Source organism: Monodon monoceros, unplaced genomic scaffold (assembly GCF_005190385.1).
Source record: "Monodon monoceros isolate NGI ecotype Baffin Bay Population unplaced genomic scaffold, NGI_Narwhal_1 Super_Scaffold_3, whole genome shotgun sequence".
NCBI classification, from domain to species: domain Eukaryota; kingdom Metazoa; phylum Chordata; class Mammalia; order Artiodactyla; family Monodontidae; genus Monodon; species Monodon monoceros.
In genome coordinates, this window is record NW_021703780.1 from 51,136,307 (window position 1) to 51,147,856 (window position 11,550).

Sequence of the window (11,550 nt, forward strand, 5' to 3'; positions counted from 1 at the left end):
ATGAACATAGGGGTGCATGAACATAGGGGTGCATGAACATAGGGGTGCATGCATCCTTTTGAATTATGGTTTTCTCTGGACATATGCCCAGGAGTGGGATTGTCCAGCCCCTGAGCTCTTGAGGGTCTCCTTTTCCAATAAGGCTGCTCTTCCAGAGAGCTTCCATTCTTTGAGAGTTGAATGATTACTCGAGTGCCCCCTGTACCTTCTGTACATACACATGGGAGCGCTGTGGGGTGGGGTCCCCCTCTGCCTGTGGTCTGTTCATGTCCCGAACAAACTAAAGGCTAATGAAAGCTTAGGGAACTGCACACACTCAACTTCTAACCTGCTTCATCCCCCCCAATATGCCTTACTTATATCTGTACCAAGAGGCACAGTGTCATATTAAATCGGATATCTTTCCATATCAGTAGAGAATTTCTGTATTCCATTCAGTTGAACGTATTCCCCTATAGATTCACATTTGAGGGAAAATAGCCTTTAATCAGAGGATGCCCATCAGGGTGGCAGCTACCATCCTTCGTTGTGAGGGCATGTGCCCAAGGAAGTAGAGACATGGGTGGGATGTTAAAACAGGATAAAACAGGGACCTGAAAAGCACTTTCCCTTTGGGGCTTGTCCCTCTCGCTTCTCCCACTGCCATGAGAACATGTTTGGGCCAGCCTGCTGGCAGGATGTGAGAGGCACATGGAGGAGGACCGGTTTCCCCTGTTCACAGGGAGATGATCCAGAAGCACGAGCTTCCAGCCAAGAGCAAGCCTATGCCCAGACTTCAAGTCAGCCCTGCCAAGGAAAGAAAAGCCACGCAACCTAAACTGTGAGCCACAGACTCGTGAGCTATGTACATAATGTTAAGTCACTGGATTTGGGAGTTACTTAGTATGCATCATTATTTGTGGAGATAGCTACAGAAGGCACCAAGGCGGGGTTTAGAACTTCAGGGTCTCCAACTATACCTCCTGCTCCATAGAGGCTGGTTTTATTAAGAGCTGGCTTCTGGGAATCCCCTGTTGGTCCAGTGGTTAGGGCTCCGGGCTTCCACTGCAGGGGGCATGGGTTCGATCCCGGATCAGGGAACTGATACCTCACATGCCTTGCAGTGTGGCCAAAAAACAAAGATCTGGCTTCTTCTCTGTTGCCCATGTAGATTTTAGGTTAAACCCTAACTTGAGAGGATTTCAAAGGCAGAAGCAATGGGTTGACGTTGGTTTGTCCAGAGCCAGGATTAGGTTCCAACTGGCTACTGGCTTCTGGTGGAACAATCTTTTTGTAGCTGTTAAATATTCTGACTGTGAGGGAAGGGGGGGGGTAACTGGTGGCTGGGAAAGGTATTCAGAAGCTAGGCCAAGTGTACAGGTGGTTGAGTCGAACTTGAGGATCAAATAAAAAGGGCTGAGCCATTGGAAACCTGGAGTTTTCACTTCCAAAGGATACAGTGGAACCGATGTGAGGAAGATTCAGTAAGTCCAACAAATAGGAGAATTAGCATCAAAAGAACTTAGGATCTTCGTAGAATAATCTGAAAGAAAATAAAGTAAATGAAGTTAAAAACTCAATGGAGCTGCTATACTGTAAATTAGAGTTAAAATACAATGAATACGTGAAGTACAGCTTAAGAAAAATATTAGTGTTTGAGGCCACCATCCAGAATGTAGCACAGAGAGATAAAGAATTAGAAAATATTAAAGAGTTCATTGTTACAGAGGATGGGACTTCCCTGGTGGTCCAGTGGTTAAGAATCCATCTTGCAATGCAGGGGACGCTGGTTCAATCCCTGGTTGGGGCACTAAGATCCCACATGCCACGGGGCAACTAAGCCCACACGCCACAACTAGAGGGCCCGTGTGCCGCAACTACAGAGCCCACATGCTGTGGAGCCTGTGTGCCACAACTACAGAGCCCATGCACTCTGGAGCCTGCATGCCACAACTAGAGAGAAGCCCACACACTGCAACGAAGAGCCCATGTGCTGCAACTAAGACCTGATGCAGCCAAAAAATAAATATAGTTTTAAAAAAACACACACATTTCTCGTAAAAAAAAAAAAATTTACAGAGGATGGAATGAGAAGGTCCCACGCATGTCTGATGCAGAATCTAATCCAGAGGGAGAATAAGGAGAGCTTCTTTCAAAGTGGAAAACAAATGAGAATTTTCTAGAAATGAAGAACATCAATCCTCAGACTAAGGAAGCATACCACATCCCTCTCAAGTTACATGAAAATAAATCCACCTGGATGTCTTCCAGTGAAACTCAATACCAAATGCAAAGATAAAATCTTAGAAGAACCAAAGATGACCTACTATGAATGTAGGCTCACAGCAGATTTTTGTTTTGCAATGTTAGAGCCCAGATGACAATGGAATAATATCTCTGAAGGATTGAGATTTTAAAAAAAACAAAAACTGTCAATCTAGAATTCACCATCCAGCTTAGCTATTTTTTAAGTGTAAGGGCACTCTTGCTGAAAGGACAACTAACCCTTGAGTCAGAAGAAAATGGAATCCAAAAATAAGTAGAATGTAAAGAGGCAACGGTGAGGAAAAAATAAAATATATTGGCAAGTCTAAAAAAGCAATGGTTGCATAAAACAACAATAATAGCTAACTTGAGGGAGATGTTAAAACAAGATAAATTTAAATGACTAGGCAACAACAATGCAGTAGATGGGAAGAACTGATGGGCATTCATTCTAAGGTCAGATTTGTTTGGGAGATGGGTAGGAACACTGATTAAATTTATATGTTTGTATAAAATCAAATATGCATTCTAAAAATGTAACAGTATTACTGAAGAATTTTAGTTAATAAAAGTGGTAGGAATTACAGAATTATAAAGTCACCATTTTGCAACCCTTACTAAAATAACAGATTTAGACAAAGGTCAATGGATGAAACTTTTCAGCTAAAAAGGTGATGGGAAACTTTACAGTGGGAGGAGTCAGGCTGTCAGCACCTGAACCCACTGATTAAGTGTGCATTAAGAGTGGCACTACGTCAGGGTACACACTGCCTGATGAAGTACACAGCATCACCTACAAGAAACGCTTAAAACAAGAAGAAGCCTAACCTGAATTTAAGCAAGACTTTAGAGCTTGCTTTCTGTTTTGAGGAAATACTAGGAATAGAGGAACAAGATAAATGACACAAGAACACAAACAGATAAATCCAGAATGTGAGATATCTTACAGGAATCCAAATTATTAGAGGGAAAAAAAGATGCCAGCAACATTGCTGAATACAAAGTAATCAAAATTAACCCCATCCTTGTTCCACAATTCTAATCAGAATATGTAACTTTTAAATAAAGATCCCATTCTGGGGAATTTCCTGGTGGTCCAGTGGTTAGGATTCCGTACTCTCACTGCCGAGGGCCCGGGTTCAATCCCCGGTCAGGGAACTAAGATCCCACAAGCCGCATTGCACGGCCAAAAAAAGAAAAAGATCCCATTCTGGGTAGCTACAAAAATTAGGATGAACCTGACGGAATATGGGCAAGACTTTTATGAAGAAAACCATGAAACTGTACTGAAAACCAATACAGGACCTAAATCAGTGAAGATCCTATGTTCGTGACTGTGAGGTTCAATAATAAATCATTTTTCCACAAATGAATCTATTAATGCAATTCCAAGAAAAAAATCAAAAAGGTTTTTTCATTTTTTAATGAAACTTGCCAAATCCGTCTTAAGAATTCATAATAAAAACTAAAGTGCCTCTGTAATCTTCCTCTCCGTTTTATTGTAAACCAAAACTTCTCTAAAAAGTCTTTAAAATTAAAAAAAGTGCCAAGAATAAAACAATTTAGAACTTGCCATATCAGATATTAAGATTTTTATCAAGACTGTGGTATGAGCAAGGGGAAAAATAGCCCAAGAAAGTTAGCATGAGACCCAGGCATATACATAAACCTGGTAAATGACAAGGGCAATATTGTCTATTAGAGGAGCAGAGTCACTCACTGAAATAATAAATCAGAGGGGATGAGAGACTCACACCACACACAAAAATCAAGGCAGAAGCAAGTACTAAATATAAGATGCAAATCCTTAAACATTTTAGAAAGTAGAGAACATCTCTGACCTTGAGGTAACTACAGAAGCAAAGTTAAAATATAATTCATAGAATATGAGAAGATATTTCCAAGGCATGTTACAAAGGGTAGTATCTATAATATGTTAAGAACTCTCAAATGAAGAAAATACTCAATATTTTAAAAAAGGCAAAGGAACACTGCTATATATAAAGTAGGTAACTAATAAGGACCTACTGGAACTCTATTCAGTATGCTGTAATAACGTATATGGGAAAAGAATCTAAAAAAGAGTAGATATATGTATATGTATAACTGATTCACTTTGCTGTACAGTAGAAAGTAACGCAACATTGTAAATCAACTATACTTCAATAAATTTTTTTTTAAAAAACGATGAGGCTGATTTTTGGCTCACTGATAAATTTAAGTATGGTGAGAGGCAGTGCATGAGAGTTGGAAAATATCCTAAGAGGTGAGAGAATTTGAAGAGGTTTGAAGGATAATTCAATTTTAGATTTTGTGTAGTCAGGTTGATTTCAAGGGCCAGAATAAAACCTGACATAGTCACGGCCGGGGCAGTTCATTTCCAATAATGAGGCATAGTTATTTGTGGAATTGTTGGTGGGGGGATATTGTTGGAGAGAACGAATCCAGTGAAGTTGCTTCTGGCTAATAGACATTTGATGGAATTGATTAAGAGCGGGTGTTTTCACTGATGATAATTAATGTAGAGAAGCGAGGTTGCCCTGGGAGCAGGAAGAAAAGAATTCCAGTGCTGTAGACAGCTGGGAGCGATGCGGTGATGAGAGTGACTAACAGGGCTCAGGCGTTCGTATATGACGGGTCAGGAGTTTCCATCATTAGGTCTTTGGGATGAAAACCTGTGAGGCAGGGTCTTCCTGTTCCCGCGAGGCTTCCGATGACCAGATGTTGCGGTAAAAGATACGGCTTTCCATAAATTTCCTGTTGTTCGAATGTCTTGTTCATCGTTTGAATTGTGGATCATAGATCCGGAGCATAGAAACAATATGGCTTTGAAGAAGGCGCGTGTACAAATGTGCAGGAAGGCTCAATGAAGTTGATTCATGCCATTGTTACTATGATGAGGCCTACTTGGCTGGAAGTGGAGAAAACAACCATTTTTTGGATGTCGTTTTGGGTGAGAACACCCGTTGCTGTAAAGGGTGTGGTGATTGCTCCTAAGCGTAATGCTGTTGTTTGAAGGAAATTGTTATTTTCTACTAGGGGGTAAACGTGAATAAGTAGAAAAATGCTGTTACCAGTCTTGCGTTTTTGTACTTGAGTGGAGTAGGGCTGTGGGCGGGGGAGGGGGTGGGAGGGGTAGGGCCTTTGCTTGCTGAGGGAATTCAGGGGGGGAGGCCAAATGGGGCGGGTTTTTCAGTTGCAGCTGGAAAAGAAGTCCTATGAAGGGTAAGTTTGGGTAGTCTAGGTTATGTATAAAAATTTGTTGTAGGGCTTCCCTGGTGGCGCAGTGGTTGAGAGTCTGCCTGTCGATGCAGGGGACACGGGTTCGTGCCCCGGTCCGGGAAGATCCCACATGCCGCGGAGCGGCTGGGCCCGTGAGCCATGGCCGCTGAGCCTGAGCGTCCGGAGCCTGTGCTCCGCAACGGGAGAGGCCACAACAGTGAGAGGCCCGCGTACCGCAAAAAAAAAAAAAAAAAATTGGTTGTAAATCCCATGCATTTAAGTTGAATAAGAATCATGCTATCGATATAAGAAATCCAGTATCTCCCATGCGGTTATAAAAGATTGCTTGCGGGGGCGGGGGGGGGGGGGGTTCCCTGGTGGCCTAGTGGTTAGGATTCCATGCTTTCACTGACAGGGCTGCTTGGATCCCTTGGTGGGGAACTAAGATCCCACGAGCTCCACGGCATGGCCGCAGAAAAAAAAAAAAAAAAAGATTGCTTGAAGGGCAGCTGGATTTGCAGCTGCTCGGCCATGCCATCATCCAATCAGTAAAAAAAGATATAATTCCAACTCCTCCTCTGATGAAAAGTTGGAAAAGATTGTTGGCAGTACCAAGAATTAGTATCGTAATTAGAAAGAGGAGTATTTGAAAAATCAGTTAATATTCAGGTCTGTGTATATATATATCACATTGAGAATTCTATAATAGATCATGTAACAAATAGTGCTAGTGGTACAAATATTACTGAGAAGTCATCTATTTTGAAGCTAAGTGATCATTTGAAGGTTTGGAAGGTGACTCAATGTCCGTTTGAAATCACTATTTCTTGGCTTGAGTGAATGAATAATATTGTGGGGATTAGACTGGTAATAAAGACTCTGAGATAGTGGTTTTTATGTAGGATGGATATATGTTACTTTCATAGATGTTAGAGTTTGTTGTTATAATTGGTGGTGTTAAAATAAATCATGTAACTGTGTGAAAGAGGCAAATGAGTTTATTACATTTATTTGGAGTTGCACAAGTGTTCTGGCTCCTGAGATCAAGGGATGACTACTATCCTTTAAAAGTCTGAAAAAGCCATCCTGTTAGGTATGGAGGAGTGAATTAGCAGTTCTTGCATGCTTTTTTGGTAAATAAGAAGGTTTGAGCTTCTGTTACTAGATGCACAGTCTAGTGGGGTTTTTTTAAACTATATTTATGGTAGAGGGGCCCCCAAATAATTTTGGGATTAAGTGACAGGAGTAAAAGAGGTAAGAGGTGGAGAGTTATAAGGGCATTTTCTCATGTCGGTGATGGTTTGATGTTATTAATGTAATGTATATATTTACCTCGTTGTGTTATGATTAGCATTTATAGGGAGTCTAAAGCAGTCATTACTATTTTAATTCCTATGAGGATAATGGTAATGTTTGATCATGAGAAAGATGACATTACTACAAGTAGTACTCTAGGAACCCTCCTACACTGTTGGTAGGAATGTAAATTGGTACAAGCACTATGGAGAACAGTATGGAGGTTCCTTAAAAAACTAAAAATAGAATTACCATATGATCCAGCAATCCCACTCCTGGTCATGTATCTGGAGAAAACCATAATCCAAAAGGATACATGCACCCCAGTGTTCAGTGCAGTACTATTTACAATAGCTAAGACATGGAAGCAACCAAAATGTCCATCAACAGTGGAATGGATAAAGATATATATTTATGTACCATTATATATACCAATATATATAATGGAATATTATATATATATAATAATATATATTATAATATATATTATATAATTATATATACATAATTATTATATGTATTATATAATATATTATATTATAATGTATTATATATTATATATATTATAATATATTATATATACATAATTATATATATTATATAATATATAATTATATATACACATTATATATACACATAATAATATATATTATGGAATATTACTCAGCCATAAAAAAGAATAAAATAATGCCATCTGCAGCAACATGGATGGACCTAGAGATGATCATACTAAGTGAAGTAAGTCAGAAAGAGAAAGACAAATACCATATGATATCACTTATATGTGGAATCTAAAAAAGGTACACATGAACTTATTTACAAAACAGAAATAGAGTCACAGATGTAGAAAATAAACTTATGGTTACCAGAGGATAAATTGGGAGATTGGGATTGACATATACACACTACTATATATAAAATAGATAACTAATAAGGACCTACTGTATAGCACAGCCAACTCTACTCAATACTCTCTAATGACCTATATGGGAAAAGAATCTAAAGAGTGGACATATGTATATGTATAACTGATTCACTTGGCTGTACAGCAGAAAGTAACACAACATTATAAATCAACTATAGTCCAATTAAAAAAATTCTCCAATTAGAATGAGAGTTGGGGGTAGGGCTAAATCTGTAAGGCTTGCTGGTCATCATCATGTAGCTGTGAATGGGAGGAGTGTTTGTGGGCCTCTGTGCTGGGATGATTGTTTGGCTGTGAATGCGTTGGTGGTGTGAGTTTGCTGGGAGAAAAGTATACATGATGTGAGGCGGTGGTCATTGTTAGGGCGGCAGCTCCTCTCTAGCTTCAAAGTGTTTGGATGAGAATGGCTACGACGACTAGTGCTGTGCAGCTGACTGATGAATATGTGGTGAGTGACCGTAAGTCTGTTTGTGTGAAGAAATGGAGCGAGTGAGAACTATTCCTCGTCAGGAAAGGATGAGAAAGGGATATGCTCTGAAATCTGTGAGTGGATTTAGAATTGTTGTGACCATAGCACGCTGTAGCCTCCACGTGTTGGTAGTACGGCTGCAAGGACTATGGATCCTGCACTGGGGGCTTCTACCTTCTACTATGGATCCTGCACTTTGGGCGATCAGAGGTGAAGGCTGTCGAGAAGTATTTTTACACTGAAAGCTATTATGCCTGCTAGTCCTATGAAAATGTTAGATCAGGAGTCGGGTATTATTTGTGTTTGATGTTGAATTATTAAGAAGTTAAAAAAATTTTTTTAATTGAAATATAGCTGATTTACCGTGTTGTGTTACCTTCTGCTGTACAGCAAAGTGACTCAGTTATGCATATATATACATTCTTTTTTTATATTCTTTTCCATTATGGTTTGTCACAGGATATTGAATATAGTTCTCTGTATTATACAGTAGGACCTTGTTGCTTATCCATTCTGTATATAAAAGCTTACATCTGCTAATCCCAGCCTCCCTCTCCATCCCTCCCCCACCGCCCTCCCCCTTGGCAGTCACCAGTCTGTTCTCTGTGTCCGTGAATTATTAAGAAGTTTAATGAGACTGTAGTACTGTGGATGTGTCCTAGTGCTGCTCAGAGTGACTGGGATCCTGCTAGCATGCAGAATGAGAAAGTCCTGTGTGAAGTCGTTCTGTTTCATTATCTCATCGGGTAATGACAGTGAGTGTTGGAACTAGTGTTGCTTCAAATAAAATATAAACTAGGATTCGTTCTACAGCAGGCAATGTTGTGTAGAAATATTTGTAGTATTACTAGTATGGTGATGTAGAGGTTTTTTTTTTTCAGATTAGGGATTCTTGGACAGGTGGGATTGGCTGGCTAGAAGTATGAGTGGCAAAAGTCGTTTGTTAAAACTAATAGTGGTGCTGATATGGAGTCAGAGAAAAAAGCTAGTGAAGAGTTGAGGCTATTATCATTAAATTGGCTGAGAAGAAGTAGGCTTATTCAACTAATCAGTAAGCTGTGGGCTATAGGGTTAATTCAGATTATATTATTCTTTGATAATCCTGTTAGTGGTATTAATATAATTGTAGGGATAATGATTTTTGACATTGGAGGTTAAGATTTTGTACCTAGTTGGTGCCATACATGTTTGATTATTATTATTACTCTTATTATTATATCCCTATTATTACTAACAGGGATAATGCAAGTGCAGCTTTGTAAGCTGCAAATACTAGTAGGAAAATGGGTATTCTGCTGGCTAGAGTGAAATGTATGTTTAGAATTATTAGGGTTGCTATCATGAATTGTAATAATATTATTCTCATAATATCTAGTGAGGATATTAGGTGAGATTAGTATATTAATAATCCTACAAGAGATACTGTACATGCTAAAATAATATTTATACATACTAAAGGCACTTGCTAATTATGAACTTAATCATAATCTAGTGAGTTAAAAGCATTCATTTTAGCTTAAACTAATGACCATATTCAGTTCATTCTAGTCCTTTTTAGATTCATTCATAGGCCAGGCTTGTCGCTAGTAGTATGATTAGAAACAGAGCTAAAATGAGCATTAAAAAAAAAATTGGGGGGACTTCCCTGGTGGCGCAGTGGTGGAGAGTCCGCCTGCCGATGCAGGGGACACGGGTTCGTGCCCCGGTCCGGGAAGATCCCACATGCCGCGGAGCGGCTGGGCCCGTGAGCCATGGCCGCTGAGCCTGCGCGTCCGGAGCCTGCGCGTCTGGAGCCTGTGCTCCTTAACGGGAGAGGCCACAACAGTGAGAGGCCCGCGTACCACCAAAAAAAAAAAAAAATTTATTGGAGTAGAGTTGATTTACAATGTTGTTTCAGGTGTACAGGAAAGTGATTCCAGTTATTCATATGCATATATTCATTCTTTTCCAGATTTTTTTATCATATAGGTTATCACAGAATATTGAGTAGAGTTCCCTTTGCTATACAGTAGGTCCTTGTTGGTTATCTATCTTATATATAGCAGTGTGTGTATGTTAATCCCAAGCTCCTGATTTGTCCCTCCCCGAACATTTCTCCTTTGGTAACTAAAAGTTTGCTTTCGGTATCTGTAAATCTGTTTCTGTTTTGTAAATAAGTTCATTTGTGTCCGTTTTTTAAAAAATTAGATTCCACGTATGAGTGATATATGATATTTATCTTTGTCTGACTTCACTTAGTATGATCATCTCTAGGTCCATCCATGTTGCTGCACATGGCATTATTTCATTCTTTTTTATGGCTAATATTCCATTGTATGTATGTACCACATCTTCTTTATCCATTCCACCGTTGATGGACATTTAGGTTGCTTCCATGTCCTCGCTATTGTAAATAGTGCTGCAGTGAACATTGGGGTGCACGTATCTTTTCGAATTATGGTTTTCTCCAGGTATATACCCAGGAGTGGGATTGCTGGATCATATGGTAGCTCTGTTTATAGTTTTTTAAGGAACCTCCATACTGTTCTCCATAATGGTTGTACCAATTTACATTCCCACCAACTGTGTAAGAGGGTTCCCTTTTCTCCACACCTTATTGTTTGTAGACTTTTTTTAAAAATTTATTTATTTTTGGCTGTGTTGGGTCTTTGTTGCTGTGAGCGGGCTTTCTCTAGTTGTGGCGAGCGGGCTTCTCAATGCGGTGGCTTCTCTTGTTGCAGAGCACGGGCTCTAGGTGCACAGGCTTCAGTAGCTGTGGCTCGTGGGCTCTAGAGCGCAGCCTCAGTAGTTGTGGCGCATGGGCTTAGTTGCTCCACAGCATGTGGGATCTTCCCAGACCAGGGCTCGAACCCGTGTTGCCTGCATTGGCAGGCAGATTCTTAACCACTGCGCCACCAGGGAAGCCCACTGTTTGTAGACTTTTTGATGATGGCCATTCTGACTGGTGTTAGGCGATACCGCATTGTAGCTTTGATTTGCATCTCTCTGATAATTAGTGATGTTGAGCATCTTTTCATGGAGCATTGTCTTTAGGTTATTTGTTTGGGATGCTCAGGGTAAAGGTACAATAAAAGGAGAGCAATCTCTAAGTTGAAGAGAAGAAATATCATAGCCACTAAGAAATTTTATGGAACACGGTAAGCGTGCCAATCCTGTGGGGTCAAATCCGCAGTGATAGACACTTGTTTTTTCTGTGTAAATATTTAATGGAGGGGGTCAGAATGCGATATATATAAGTAGTGAGGCTAGTTCTCTATTTGTGATTCATGTCAGTATAAGATTTCTTCTTTTTTGGATTATACTGACACTGATTGGAAGTCAGTTGTACAATTTAATACTAAAAGAGTAAGATCCTCATCAATAAATAGATACGCAAAGGAATAGTCATACTATG

At 39.8% G+C, this 11,550-nt stretch overlaps 1 non-coding gene across 1 annotated transcript; it reads left to right on the plus strand.

The window, feature by feature from the left end:
* The first annotated feature begins 3,329 nt into the window (after nucleotides 1–3,329).
* Nucleotides 3,330–3,402, plus strand: TRNAE-CUC. Its single transcript has one exon. It is a non-coding gene; the product is annotated as a tRNA-Glu (tRNA).
* Nucleotides 3,403–11,550: the final 8,148 nt, after the last annotated feature.